Genomic DNA, 15,677 nt, shown 5'->3' on the forward strand with positions numbered 1-15,677 from the left:
TTCTGATGCCCTTCAATTTTAAGAATAGATTTCTGCTTAGTACAGTGTAAAATTTTCTAGATCATTTTGTGGACCAGTGACAGTTTTCATTTGGCTCAATCAACCTTATTTTGTTATTTAACTATAATATGTAAACCTGAAGTGAACAGGGAGGGGGAAAGAATTACTTCTTAAAATACTAGCATAATACATAACCAAAAAATCTTTAGGAAAGTTTTTCTCTTGCTTTGATCAAGAACTATGCAAAAGACATCCCACCCTCATGATAGGAGACTGCTGGTTTCTGGGAGGTCATTTCAATGACAATATTGGAATCACTGAAGGGAAACTCTCTCCAAAGATAAGCATCTTTGTGATTGTTTATAGAGAACTCAGAGTAATTTACTTAAGGAAAAAGGGTTGGCAGTACAACTATTGGAAATGGCTATGACTAATCATGACTATGCCAGAATTTTTATTTCTCACTCCTTAAAAAAAAAAGAAGAAGCACTTTTCAGTAAGTGTAGAGCTTAGCTTGTTTGATTTAGGGTTTGGGGAGAAGTTTTTCCATCATATTTGTCTTTTGCTTTCCTGAATAAGCTCTACAGATGTGCCCTGGAAATCTAAGTGACTCCTTATCTGATAATGCCTGAAATCATATGAACGGGGCAAAAGTTGAATTTTTATGCATAATAATCAGAGACAACATTTCTGATTACAATACTCCATTTCAGAAATTCCTCTTTTTTTGCACAGGTTGAAAATGCACATTTGTTGCACAGTTGGGTGCTTTCTGTACCACTGACCTCATCCAGATGCTCCCTGAATAGGGAACTACAACTTCTTTCCCAATTCAATTTATCCTTGCCAGTTAAATAAAACAAAATGTCAAGGAGTCTCAAGAAAGAAATAGTAAGTCACATTTTCTTGTCTTTGGTTCTGCAAGGGTAATTTTCTCAGAAAGGTATAGAATCATAATGCTTTCCTGGAGGACAGAAGATATTTCGTGTCATCTAGTTGGATTTTAGTTTGTTGCTAGTTTGTTTCACACTTCCTTTCATAGCCACTGAATGGCCAGAAATGTTATGCTTTAATTCTACTTGTTATTGTTGAAATGAGATTTACTTTGTGATGAAGACATTTGTTTTTCAAGTATGTCCTTGGGAAATTTAAGTTCTCTTACCTGGGATTGGCTTTCAGGACAAGCAGAATCTCTATCAGCCACTCCAAAAGGTGCTATAACAATACACAGTGTCTAAAGTAGAGCCATCAGGGTCTGAAGTAATGCCCTTGACCCTTTCTCTCTGAGGTTGCAGAGATGGCTGGGGATATTAGGGAAGCTCCTCATGTAACGCTTTAAAATTTTTAAAACGGCAGGTTGAAAGATGTCACTTACATTGAGGAACTAGATTCCATGAGTTTTTATCTGTTTTATTCAAAGCTGTATCCTCTGGGTCTAGAATAGTGCCTACTACATAGAATGTCTAATATTTCTCAAATCTTTCCAAAACTTGATGTCCCAGTGCAAAAGTTGACTTTTCCTTATGTGCCTAAGTAGTTAAGATCCACTGTTTAATAGTATACCGTCAACCGTTTTATATCTATCATCTAATTTTTCCTTTCAAAAACCCTTAGGAAAAAATTTTGTTATCCTAATTTAAAAATAACAAGACCAATGATAATTTTTTTTACAAAAGAGAATGCCAGTGTTATGTACTGAATGTTTGTGTCCCCCATCCCCAAATTCATAACTCCCCAATGTGATGGTATTAGGAAGTGGGGCCTTTATGAATTAATTGGGATTAAGTGAGGTCCTGAAGCTGGAGCCCTCATGAATGGCATTAGTACCTTTTAAGAATCACAAGAGAGCTTGCTTCCCCTCTCTACTCTCAGTCAAGGATAAAGAACTCAGCAGTCTGCAGTTCAAGAGAAAGCCTTCACCAGAACTCATCAGGGCTGGCACTCTGATCTCAGACTTCCAACCTCCAGAACTCTGAGAAGTTTCTGTTGCTTATAAGCCACCAGTCAATGGTACTTTGTTGCAGCAGCCTGAATTGAGTAACTTGACCAGATTTCACAGACTAAATGGCAGAGTCAAAATTGTAAGTAATAGAGGGCCTGTAGGAAAGACATGTCCTGCTGTCAGCTTGGTCATTTTCTTCCCACTTCATTCTCTCATGTGCAAATCAAGGGCAATAATTCAGGCTTTTTAATGAAGTGTATCTAAAGTCAACTGATCAAACCAAGATCATTCACCGATGAGTTCTGGTGAAGGCTGCACAAGGGTTAATCTTCATTGATGTTTGTCAGCAGAAATATTTATGGGAAACTTTTTAGTCAGATATAGAAAAATATTCATAGTTTTTAAAAACAGAAGTTTCAAATTTTTGTTGATACATAATCCATTCAGTTGATTCAAAGTTCAAAAATATAAAATAATGCATTAGTCTTTGTTAGCCACTCTGAGCATTAAACCCAAAAATGCATGAGTTTTGAGGTGTAATATACAACTTTGTTATTCTTTTCTACGTATTCTACAGTTTCTGTTTGGATATTCTCTTGACACAAGAATTTTAAGATAAAGTTTTAATATTTTCTTTCTTGACTGCTCTCCTCACCTTTTATTAAAAAAGATATTCTTCTTTCTATCCAGGCAATTGTCATGAATTATGAAATAGTCACTAAAATAACTCACTGCAAATCTCTTCTACTTTTCTTACATTTCCTATGCTGTCTTTTTGACACTGAGTATTGATTCTATGTTATTTTATGCACAGATGTTCATAACTATTATGTAGTATACATTTTAGCATTAAAATGTAACATTCTTTATTTAATGCTTTGAGGTCTGAGTTCAATTTGCCACATAGTAAAATTACAACCCCTACTCTCTTTTGTTTTCACTGGCTTGGACTATGTTTACTAATTGTTTTATTTTCAGCCTTTATGACTCATTTGTTTTAGGTGTGGCTCTTGTACACAACATAAAATAGGGCTTTAATATGTGATCTGATCTGATCTGAAAGCTTTTTCTTTTAATAAGTGAGTTTAGTCATTATTGACATAATTATAGTCTGTCACTTTTTATTCATTTACTTCTCTGGTTCCTATTAATTTCTTACTGCATGCAATTTCCTTTCTTCTTCCTTTCTTTCTCCTCTACCATCTGATTTTTACCAACTATATTATCTTTCTTAGTATTTAAGTTTGTGGTCCTAAATATACTTGATTCATTTTTCACTTTGACACCTCCCACCATAATTATTTAAAATGAGGAGAAATAATTCATTAAAACTTCTTTCCACCTTCCACTTCTAATTTTTGTTGTAACATTTTCTATATCATCCGAGTATACAACACTCTGTTATATCATCCTAATCCCCACTCTTAGTTCAGTGTTTTAGACAGATCAAGTTAAAGATTCAGTACTCGCCAGCAGCACTCTTATATTCATTTTTTACTTTCCATTTGTATAATTGAAATTCTTTATGGGAATCCTCAAGAAGTCTCATGGGAAAAAACACTCTCTAAGAATATCTGATGTTTAATGTGTCAAAATGTTGCCTTATACTGAACATCAGTTTTAAGAAGTATAAAATCATTCATCATGCTTTGTTTCTTTCACAAATTTTTGTTGAATTTCTTTCACATTCTCCTAGTTTGGCGCTCACTGTCGAGAAGTCTGAGAATAGCCTGATGCTTTCCTTTCTTAGAGGTAATTACATTTTGCTTTATTCCTTGAGATTTTCTTTCTTTGTCTTCAAAATTCAGTTTACTTACTTATAATTCTATGCTGTCTTCCCTAGCTCAGTTTTCCCAGGACATAATGTGTATTTGTGTAAATTCAAAGTGTTTTTTTTTTTTTTTTTTAACTTCAAGAAAGTAAATTGTAAATATTTGCTACTGATCCCTTGTTTTGTTTTTCTCAATTGGAAATTGCAAAGTCCTTCTTTCCCTGTCCTCTATACCTCCTCTTTTCTCTCTAACTCTTCATTGCTTTTTTTCTTCATCATTGCATATTTTATACTTTACCGTGTTTTCAACACTGTTTCCTTACAAACAACAACAACCAAAAGATGTAAAGTGAAGTGAAAGTCACTCAGTCCTGTCCAACTCTTTGCGATCCCATGGACTACAGTCCATGGAATTCTCCAGGCCACAATATTGGAGTGGGTAGCTTTTCCTTCTCTAGGAGATCTTCCCAACACAGGGATTGAACCCAGGTCTCCTGCATGTGGGCAGATTCTTTACCAGCTGAACCACAAGGGAAGTCTGATATCAGGAAGATGTAAAGGGAGATAGAAATGTGTGGGATAAAAAGTAATACAAATAAAATATAAATAACAATACAAATATGGATATTAGCATAGATGTTTTTAATAGGCTCTCTTGTCTGCTCTCCCTTGTTTTCCTTCTATTGTAACTATCCTTTCTCTGATATTTTTTTTCTCATAGTTCCTGAGCTTTGCCAGTTCACATTTCATTTCTTTCCATTATCTCATCATCTCCTCCCAGAGCTCTTGCATTTTTGCCCAGTGCTCTTGTTTCATGGAAGCAATTTCTTCATCATGTGTTTTTAATACACTTTACAGTTTTTTCCTGTGAGAGACCTAAATCTGCTGTTTATTTTTCCTGCCACTCCTCCTTCTCCTCCTCCTCTTCCTCTTGCTCTCCTCCTCCATCTTGTATTTTTTTGTTGTTGCTGTTTGATAAGGGAAACAAAATTGGACTGGTTAACCTACTTTCATCACTAATCCATGAATGGGCGTCTTTTATTTTTGAGTGTTTACTTGTTTTTATTCATATTAATAATATATTAGAACTGAAATATTGAATAAATCAATAAATGTTTATAGCTTCCTCATTCTGTCTCCCACCCTTATCGAAAGTAATCACTGTCCTGTAACTTAGCTTTATCATACTGTCTTTCCAAAATATAATTCTGTCATATATATGTTATGTGTGATATATGTATATATGTTTTATAAATATATATAATACAAATACACATATTTCTAAAACATATATTGTTTAGTCTTGTTTTCAACTTTATAAAAGCCAGTTAAACATGTGGGATATGATATTTGAAGAGATATGTAAATTTATTATTGGTCAGGAAAATAAAGATCAAGACTATAATAACATCATGTTTTATACCCATTCTGTTGACAAAAATTATGAGATAATATTATGTCTTTGAGATCTTTTCTAAACAAAATCCTTTTCCCTTCTCTTTTCTCTGGTATAGCAAGTTTTTATATAGGCTATTCTATTTTTATCACCCACTTTTGAGGAAAGTAGGTTTTAATTCCTGAGATTAATTATTTACAGAAAAAAATTAGTATGGGTATGGGCTGTGTTCCTAGATAGCTGAGGTTTTATCTTTTTTCAAAATCCAAGTGTTTTGATATGAATTAGTCCTTATTTTTTCCCAACAAGTGAGTCTTGACTTAGACTTATTGTCTATATTTGTCAGAATAAAACTAAGTCCAGGAAACTCCTGGCACTAGCTGGTTTATCTTGTTTCTGCTACCCTACACTAATTGACTAGGATTTTAGGATTTCATTTCAAGTAATACCACTCACCTTCAAAGTTTATATTCTTACCTTTAAAGATACTTTTTGAGGCCATAATGGAGCAATAATAAATGGGGTTCTCCTCCATCTAACATCACTTAAAGTGTAGACAAAACATGTAACAGTTGTTAGACACTGATCCATGAAAGAGTGGAAACAAATAAGGCAATCTCTACTATTCCTGAAATAACTAGAGTTAGTGGGGCAACCACCTGAGAAGAGAAAGCATCACAGAAGAAGGGGAAAAAAAAAAGCTCAATACTGATCAGTGTGTTCATGAGGAAAATTACTAGAGACCAAGTTATTAAAACATCAAATGGAGCAGGCAGAAAAATCCCTGGAGTTCAAACAGGGCCAGGAGTAGTCTCTACCACCTAGAGAAGAAAAATCTTAGCATTCATGGGATACCATGTAGGGTACTGAAGAGAATTTTTTTCAGTAGTAGAAAAAAAATTAGTTCTAAAATAACTTCTCTTCTGCTCCTGCCAAACAAAATTTAAAAGGCAAAGACTCAAAGAATCAAACTGTTTCCAGTTTACCTATATCCATGAACACAGTTTAAGAACACTCTGAGGAATGTGAACAGCCAACAATAAAAATTTATAATGTCTGGCATCCAGTAAGTAAGTATCAGGCATATCACATCCTGAAAGATGGTGCTGTGAAAGTGCTACACTCAATATGCCAGCAAATTTGGAAAACTCAGCAGTGGTCACAGGACTGGAAAAGGTCAGTTTTCATTCCAATCCCTAAGAAAGGCAATGCCAAAGAATACTCAAACTACTGCACAATTGCACTCATCACACACACTAGTAAAATAATGCTCAAAATTCTCCAAGCCAGGCTGCAGCAATACATGAACCGTGAACTTCCAGATATTCAAGCTGGATTTAGAAAAGGCAGAGGAACCAGAGATCAAATTGCCAACATCTGCTGGATCATCAAAAAAGCAAGAGAGTTCTAGAGAAACATCTATTCCTGCTTTATTGACTATGCCAAAGCCTTCGACTGTGTGGATCACAATAAACTATGGAAAATTCTGAAGGAGATGGGAATACCAGACCACCTGACCTGCCTCTTGAGAAACCTGTATGCAGGTCAGGAAGCAACAGTTAGAACTGGACTTGGAACAGACTGAATCCTAATAGGAAAAGGAGTACGTCAAGGCTGTATATTGTCACCCTGCTTATTTAACTTATATTCAGAGTACATCATGAGAAACCCTGGGCTGGAAAAAGCACAAGCTAGAATCAAGATTGCTGGGAGAAATATCAATAACCTCAAATATGAAGATGACACCACCCTTATGGCAGAAAGTGAAGATGAACTAAAAAGCCTCTTGATGAAGGTGAAAGGGGAGAGTGAAAATGTTGGCTTAAAGCTTAACATTCAGAAAACTAGGATCATGACATCTGGTCCCATCACTTCATGGAAAACAAATGGGGAGACAGTAGAAACCATGTCAGACTTTATTTTTTGAGCTCCAAAATCACTGCAGATGGTGATTGCAGCCATGAAATTAAGACACTTACTCCTTGGAAGGAAAGTCATGACCAACCTAGAGAGCATATTAAAAAGCAGAGACATTACTTTGCCAACAAAAGTCCGTCTAGTCAAGGCTATGGTTTTTCCAGTGGTCATATATGGATGTGAGAGTTGGACTATAAAGAAAGCTGAGTGCCAAAGAATTGATGCTTTTGAACTATGGTGTTGGAGAAGACTGTTGAGAGTCCCTTGGACTGCAAGGAGATCCAACCAGTCCATCCTGAAGGAGATCAGTCCTGGGTGTTCATTGGAAGGACTGATGTTAAAGCTGAAACTCCAATACTTTGGCCACCTCGTGCGAAGAGTTGACTCATTGGAAAAGACCCTGATGCTGGGGAATTGGGGGCAGGAGGAGAAGGGGATGACAGAGGATGGATGAGATGACTGGATGGCATCACTGACTTGATGGGCATGACTTTGAGTAAACTCCAGGAGTTGGTGATGGACAGGGAGGCCTGGCGTGCTGCGATTCATGGGGTCGCAAAGAGTTGGACACAACTGAGTGACTAAACTGAAAGGATATAGGGAAGCAAGCTTTAAGATTCATAAAAGGAGAAAAAAAACGCAGTCAATTGAAACGATTTAGAATTGACAGATGATGAGATTAATAAGAAAAAGTATAAAATAAAAGTTTTCTAACTACTTTGCAAATATTTCAGAACATAGAATATTAATATATTAAGAACATTGTAGGTATAAAAGAAGATCCAAAATGTAAGTTTAGAGATAGAGAGTAGAATGTCTAAGATAAAACTTTACATGATGAGACTAATAGCAGATTAGACATTTCTGAAAGTCTAATAGAAAGTCTAATAGTTAATATAAGGCCTTCTAATAGAAACTATTCAAATTGAAACATAGAATGAAAAAAGACTAAGCTAAAAGTACACCAGAGATTTCTGGGATAACTTTAAGCAGCCTTATGTAAGTTTAACTGGGGTCTCAAAGAAGGGAAGAATGAGACAGGATAGAAAAATATTTGAGGAAATGATGGCCAAAACCTTCCACATTTGATGAGCACTATAAACCCACAGATCCAAGAAGCTCTAAAGATACCAAGCAAAAGAACACTAAGTGACATACAAAAATTGCTTACAAGAGGTAAAGAGAAAAAAAATCTTAAAGACTCCAGGTGAAAAAAATGCACTTCATATAGAAGAAAAAAGATGAAAATAATAGAAGATTCCTCTTCAGAATACAAGCCCCAAAACAGTAGTACAACAAGTTTAAAATACTAAAAGGAGAACACTGTCAACCTAGAATCCTAAATTCAGTCAAATAGCCTTTTTAAAATCTAGGAAAATCTTTCCCAGAATCTAAATCTGGTGGAACCCATTACCAGCAAACATATACTAAAGGAAGTCATTGAGGTTAAAGGTAAATGATATCAGATGATAGTCTGGAATTTTTAAAGTAATGGAAAACACCAGAAATTATAATTATAAAATAATTGTCTTTTATTTTTTAATTACATTTAAAGTATACTAAACTGTTTAAAGCAAAATTATTGCAGTGAATTTAGGTACTTATCTAGCATATAGAAGTAAAATGTATGACAGCAATAGTGTAAAGGTCAGCTATTAGTAGGAAAAAACTATAGACCAATATCCTTCATCAATTAGATTAAAAAAAAACTCCTTAAAAATATTTTAGAAATTCAGATTCATTAATACATTAAAAAACAATATATCATGGCCAAGTGAGGTTTATCTCAAGATTCAAGGTATAATGAGTTAATATTAACATTTTAAAATATCAGTGAATATTAGTATCAAATATTTAAAAATAAAATACTATAATTTATGTACTAAAAGCTTAATAAAAAGCCATATGATCATTTTAATATATGCAGGAAAAACATTTTACTAGTCAATGTCTACTCATGATTAAAACTCTCAACTAGAATAGAAGTGAATGTCCTCAGCCTCATAAGGTGAGGTGAAGTGTTAGCTGCTCAGTTGTGTCTGACTTTTTGAGACCCATGGGCTGTAGCCCACCAGGCTGCTCTTCCATGGAATTCTCAAGGTAAAAATACTAGAGGGGTTGCCATTCCCTTTTTCACAACCTCATGAGGGTCACCCATAAAAAGCCTACATTTAATACCATACAGATGATGAATGCCTGAATTTTTCCTCATATGATTGTGAGAAAATCAAGTGTGGTTGCTCTAATCACTTCTATTTAACATTGTACTAACAGGTCTTGCCAGTGCAATTAGAAAAGGGAAAAAGAAAGAGGGATACAGTTTTTGAAGGAAGAATAAAACCATTTTTGTTCACAGAAGATTTGGTTGTCTATATATAAAGGTCTATAAGAAAGCTACCAAAGAAGCTATTGGAATAATCCTAGCAAGGTTGTAGGATATAAAGTTGATAACAAAACTTAGTTGAATCTATATATGAGAAGGAATATGAAATAGAAATTTTTTAAAAGGACAATTTACAGTATAAAAAAACATGGAACAGATAAATTTGATGAAAAGTGTCTAGGACAAAAACACCAAAAAGTTCAAAATGTTTCTCAGAGAAATTAAAGATGACCTAGATAAGTAAAAGGATATAACATCTCCATGGATTTGAAAACTCAATATTAGCATGTTGACTCTCTCTGAATTAATTTTCAGTGCAATCTTAAACAAAATCTAAATAAGCCTTTTTTAATAAAAATTGACACATTTGTTCTAAATTTTATATAGAAATGAAGAGGGCCTTGAAAACTAAAATAACTGGAAAAAAAATTTAGAAATCTAATACAACCTGATATCAAGCCTCATAAAGCTATAGCAGTCAAGATGGTGTGATGTTTGATATCAATATGAAAAATGTTAAATAAATCTAGATTATATCCTCTTCCTATATACAAAATTAACAACATGAATCACAGATCTAAATGTAAGGACTAATATTACAAAATTTCTAAGAAAAAAACATAGGAGTGAAAAATCTTAGTTCCTTTGAGTTTGGCCAGCATTGCTTTAACAAAACAAAAAGCACAAAGAATAAAAGAAAAAAAAAAATCAACAAACTGAACTTGATCAAAATTGGAATGTTTTGTTCTTCAAAAGATAGTCATGAAAGAGAAAGGCAGACTCAGACTTGTACAAAACATTTGCAAGATATATATCTGACAACTAATTTATATCTAGGATATGGAAAGAAATATTATAGGCACAATTAGATATCAGAAGTTTGGTCCCAGATCATGACAGTAAAGGTCACATTTTTTGTTTCCTAGGCCATATAAAAGTTATGTTTATACTCTATTGTAATATTTTTAGTATGTGATAGCATTATGTCTAAAAAATGTAGATATCTAAATTTTAAAACACTCTATTGCTTAAAAATGCTGTTATCTGAGCCTTCAACAGATCTTATTTATTTTGCAGTATTAATATCAAAGATCACTAATCACAGATAACCAAAACAAATATAATAGTGGAAGTTTCAAATATTGTGATAATTACCAAAATATTTTACAGAGATACAAAGTGAGCAAATACTGTTGGAAAGTCAATGCTGTTAGACTTTCTCAACACAGCGTTGCCATAAACCTTCAATTTGAAAAAAATGCTATACTGCAAAGCTCAGTAAAATAAGGTAAGCCTGTACATCCCACTCATGATACGAGCAGTCCAATAAAAATCAGGTGGAATGTTTGAACAGACAACTTACCATATACAAATGCCAAATAAGGACAAAGATGTTAATTATCCTTAGTCATTAGGAAAACTCAATTTACAACTCTAATATCTTACTACACACTCAATAGAATAGCTAAAATTAAAAAAAATACTGACCACATCAGATGTTGCTAGGGATGAGGAGCAACTGAAACTCTCATGCATTGCTAATTGGATTGTAAAATAACACAATTATTTTGGAAAGCAGTCTGGCAGTGTCTTAAGATGTTTAATGTACATTTACTATAATACTCAGCTCTTCTATTTCAAGGTATTTTCCCAAGAGAAATAAAAGTATATGTCTATACACTCAGTTGTACATGAATGTCCACAGCAACTTAATTTTTAAAATCCTCAAACTGAAATGAAGCCTCAAATTTCCACATTTTTTTAATTTCCAAATTTTTAATTTTTAAATTTAAATTTTAAATTAAAATTCCAAATTTTAAAATTTCCAAATTTATTTAACAGATAAATTAAAAATGATGATATATTTATACTAAGTGTATGCAAACTTGTTCTTTTAAGGGACAAATAACATATATGTTCAACTTTGTGGGCTCTTTGATAGAAAACAGCTCTGCTGTTTTAGCATGAAAGCAACTATAAACAATATGTAAACAGATAGGATTAGTCAGATCTGGTCAAAAACAAGCTGCACTTAGCCAGCTGGATTTGGCCTGTTGGATTGGTTAAAAAGCCTGAGCTACATTATCAGAGAAATGCAAATCAAAACCACAATGAGGTACCATTACACGCCAGTCAGGATGGCTGCTATCCAAAAGTCTACAAGCAATAAATGCTGGAGAGGGTGTGGAGAAAAGGGAACCCTCTTACACTGTTGGTGGGAATGCAAACTAGTACAGCCACTATGGAAAACAGTGTGGAAATTTCTTAAAAAACTGGAACTAGAACTACCATATGACCCAGCAATACCACTCCTGGGCATACACACTGAGGAATCCAGATCTGAAAGAGACACGTGCACCCCAATGTTCATCGCAGCACTGTTTATAATAGCCAGGACATGGAAGCAACCTAGATGCCCATCAGCAGATGAATGGATAAGGAAGCTGTGGTACATATACACCATGGAATATTACTCAGCCGTTAAAAAGAATTCATTTGAATCAGTTCTAATGAGAAGGATGAAACTGGAACCCATTATACAGAGTGAAGTAAGCCAGAAAGATAAAGAACACTACAGCATACTAACACATATATACGGAATTTAGAAAGATGGTAACGATGGCCCTATATGCAGGGCAGAAGAAGAGACGCAGAAGTACAGAACAGATTTTGAACTCTGTGGGAGAAGGTGAGGGTGGGATGTTTCGAAAGAACAGCATGTATATTATCTGTGGTGAAACAGACCACCAGCCCAGGTGGGAGGCATGAGTCAAGTGCTCGGGCCTGGTGGGCTGGGAAGACCCAGAGGAGTTGGGTGGAGAGGGAGGTGGGATGGGGGACCGGGATGGGGAATACGTGTAACTCTATGGCTGATTCATATCAATGTATGACAAAACCCACTGAAAAATAAAAAAATAAAAATAAAAAAAAAAGCCTGAGCTATACACAGTGAACTACTTTTCAACAACAACCACAAAAAGCAGCACACAATTAATGTATGGATGAATCTTAATTATGCTGAATTAAAAAAAACATACTGTATGATTTCATTTATAAAATTCTAAAATTTTCAAACCAATCTAGAGAGGTAGAAGCCTTATCAGCAATATATTCAGCACGGTTAAATAATCACTTAGACATGGTTTCCTTGGTTCCTTGAACATAGTTACAATGTTTTATTTAAAGCCTTTGTCTAATAAATTTAATATCTGGACTTCCCCAAGGACAGTTTCTGTTGACTGTTTTTGTTTTTGTTTTTCCTTTGTATGAGCTATATTTTCTTGTTTATTTTCATGACTTGTGACATTTAAAAAATTTACTTTAAATAATGTAATGTGGCACTCTGGAAATTAGATTCCTCTTCCCAGAGTTGTTGTCTGTTTGCCTTTTTAGTGAATTTTCCAGACTATTTCTTTGTGGTCTGTATTATTTGTCATGTGTACCACTGAAATCTCTGCTTGATTAACTTAGTTGTTAACTGATGTTTAGACAAAGATTTTCTTAAACTCCAGTTCAAAAGTAGTCTCAAGGATGATTTCAAAGGGCATAAGTAGAGTTCTGTTTCTATACCTAGAGAGGAAAGGCCTTCAATTGTTTGTTCTCACTAGAACCCCATAGGGAGAGGGGAGTTTCCCCAAAAGAGGAGGAAGAAGGAAAAACATAGGTGCAATTTAGGAACCACTCCCAGGTTATGCTAGTATTCCTGTATATTCCTGGGCCACTTTCAGCAAAAGCAAGTCTAATTACTGGCAACCTTGTCTCTGAATGATCCCTTTAAGGCCGATATTGATATAGGTCCAGATTTAACTGTGCTTCAAATAAGACACTTTCTCTTTCCCTTGACTATTCATAGTCTGATTTTGAAGTCCAATATTTGAAAACCTTAGCCCAGGCCTAAATATCTCATCTTAATCTAAATATGTCTCACTTTGGAATTTGGTGAACTAATCTGCATTTAGTTCTCGTTCCTCAAGAGGATACATATATTTATGTGAAAACTTTTAATTCCATTGCTAATTAGTGAAAGTAAAAGTTTGAAGGAAGAATGCCAACTCAAAGAAGATAAGGACGTTATTAGTTGATTGAATTGCACATAGAAAGCATGAAGGCCTCAACCAACATGCTCAATTGGAAGGGAAATATGGCCAAGGGTAGATCTGTTTCAAGTTAGCAGGTTTGTGTCTTTGGCTTTGGTGTTTGTACCAAATAAAATTAAATGATGGGACCAGATTTAAGTTACAGATTTTGAAAGGGTGCCCAGTTGCACCTAATTTCCATTAATAGATGTTCAGAACTCATGCTGATATACAGGAATGAACTAAGTTATCAGTGAAGTCTTATGTTAAATAGCTCTTGTGAAATAAAGACAATGAGCTATTTTGCAGTACATTTTCTGTATTTACAACTGTTTAATGAGTTGAAGTCCCTAGATATAAAAAATCTGGTTTCCAGAAGATCCTGGGAAGCATTCCAAGGAGTACCAGATTCCTAAAAGAAAAGAAAGTGTCAGAGTGTATCATATATTTACTACACTGAGACAGTTAAACTTTAGGAAATTAAACAACACTAGCTGAAAAAACACAATTTCTTAAATAATAGCAGGTTAATCATGGTGAAAAAGTTTATCCAAACATACCTACCCCAAAGGAATTATAGTAAATGCCTTTTGTTGTAAATTAAATTGTAAGTGGCTAAGATAGTCTTTTAACTTGTACTGTTTCAGTCATATCTATTCCCATCAGTCACATTAAATCTACATTAAACAAAACTAATTGCACACACACGTCTTCATGGGGAAAGCACAGCAGTTCCTTATGTAGACTCTTCCATCTTGCTTCTGCCTGATTTTTCTGTGTACCCAACTGTATCGGTTTTCTGCATATAAATTCTAAAGGAAGATACAACCCAGAAGTGTAACATACAAGTTAAAAACCTTTCTTTAACCTAGACTTTTGTCAAAGACATTTTATTTTTGTTAAGAATCCTAAATAAACTTCCTAAAAACCAGTAGGTAATTCATCACATACCCAACATTTGATAGTAGGTAGAATATATTCCTTTGAAAACCTGAACCCATTCCTTGGACTCTAATGTTTCGTGAACAACTGCAGAGAAACAGTTAATGATTGTTCTTAAAATCTAATGTGTATGTTTTGTTATTCATTTAAAAAAAATAAATCTCCTAGGCCATTTTGCTATTCTAAAATTCAAGGAATTTAAAACCATTGTTATAAAGGTTTAGTACCATTTTACTGTTTCATAAATAGTAGTACACAGTCACAATATCAAGATACCACATCAGTTTAAAAATAAACATTTTTCTCATACTACTTTTAATAGCAGTGACTTAGCAATATAAATAAAAGATATATATTTATAGTGAAATTTGCAAATCATAGGTATAAAAGTCTACATTAGGTGCCTACAACCATGTTTTTAGAGTTTGTTTTATATTTCACTTTTCATGCTAGAAAAGTCTTGAAAACATGAGATTCTTTTTGAGAAACAGGAATTTTTTCACATATGTAGTTGAGAACTACTCTTGTTCCCTTCTAACCATGAAAGTGGTGCTTCTCATTCTCCCCCACATCCAGGTCAAGCTGTAATCAGAATAGTGGAGGGCAAGTCATCAAAATACTTGTTAATTATCCAGAACCACCTTCAGGCAACAGTACATGGTCTTAATTCCCCAAAACTATTCAGTGTGTATCTCCTTTCCTTGTTTAAAAATGAATATAGAGCAAAGTCTTTCATACCCTGATCAAGAAAATGCTTGTATCCCATGTCTATACTGGCTCAATCCAGGGATTACAAGTACTTAAGACCTCCTTACATTCCACTGCGAATATCTACTTGAACCAAACACGTTTGAGAGGCAGATTTTAATAAAGATTTTGTAATGAGGAAAAAAAAAAGAAGATTTCTTATCAACTTCTGCCACCTACCCTGCAGCATGTAATTTCATAAATACTCTTACAACTTGTACCTTCTTCCTTTCCCCTCACAGCTGCAGCACCTGCCAATGCAGAAAGAAGGCAGTTTTCTTATTCCATCTCTTACCATCCAAAGTACTGTCACCACAATGCAGGCAATTAATCAAAACTCTGTTTCAACTAAATTGCTTTTCCTTGCAAAGGAAATCTCTTACCAACACCAAAAATGTTAAAATAATATTTATATGCTATGTATTTATTATATACTTGTTGCCCTTAACAATGGTCCTTTGCAAAATCTGTAGTAATTCATGGGAGTCATTGGTTTTTTGAAG

Source organism: Muntiacus reevesi, chromosome 12 (genome assembly GCF_963930625.1).
Source record: "Muntiacus reevesi chromosome 12, mMunRee1.1, whole genome shotgun sequence".
Classification (NCBI taxonomy): Eukaryota; Metazoa; Chordata; class Mammalia; order Artiodactyla; family Cervidae; genus Muntiacus; species Muntiacus reevesi.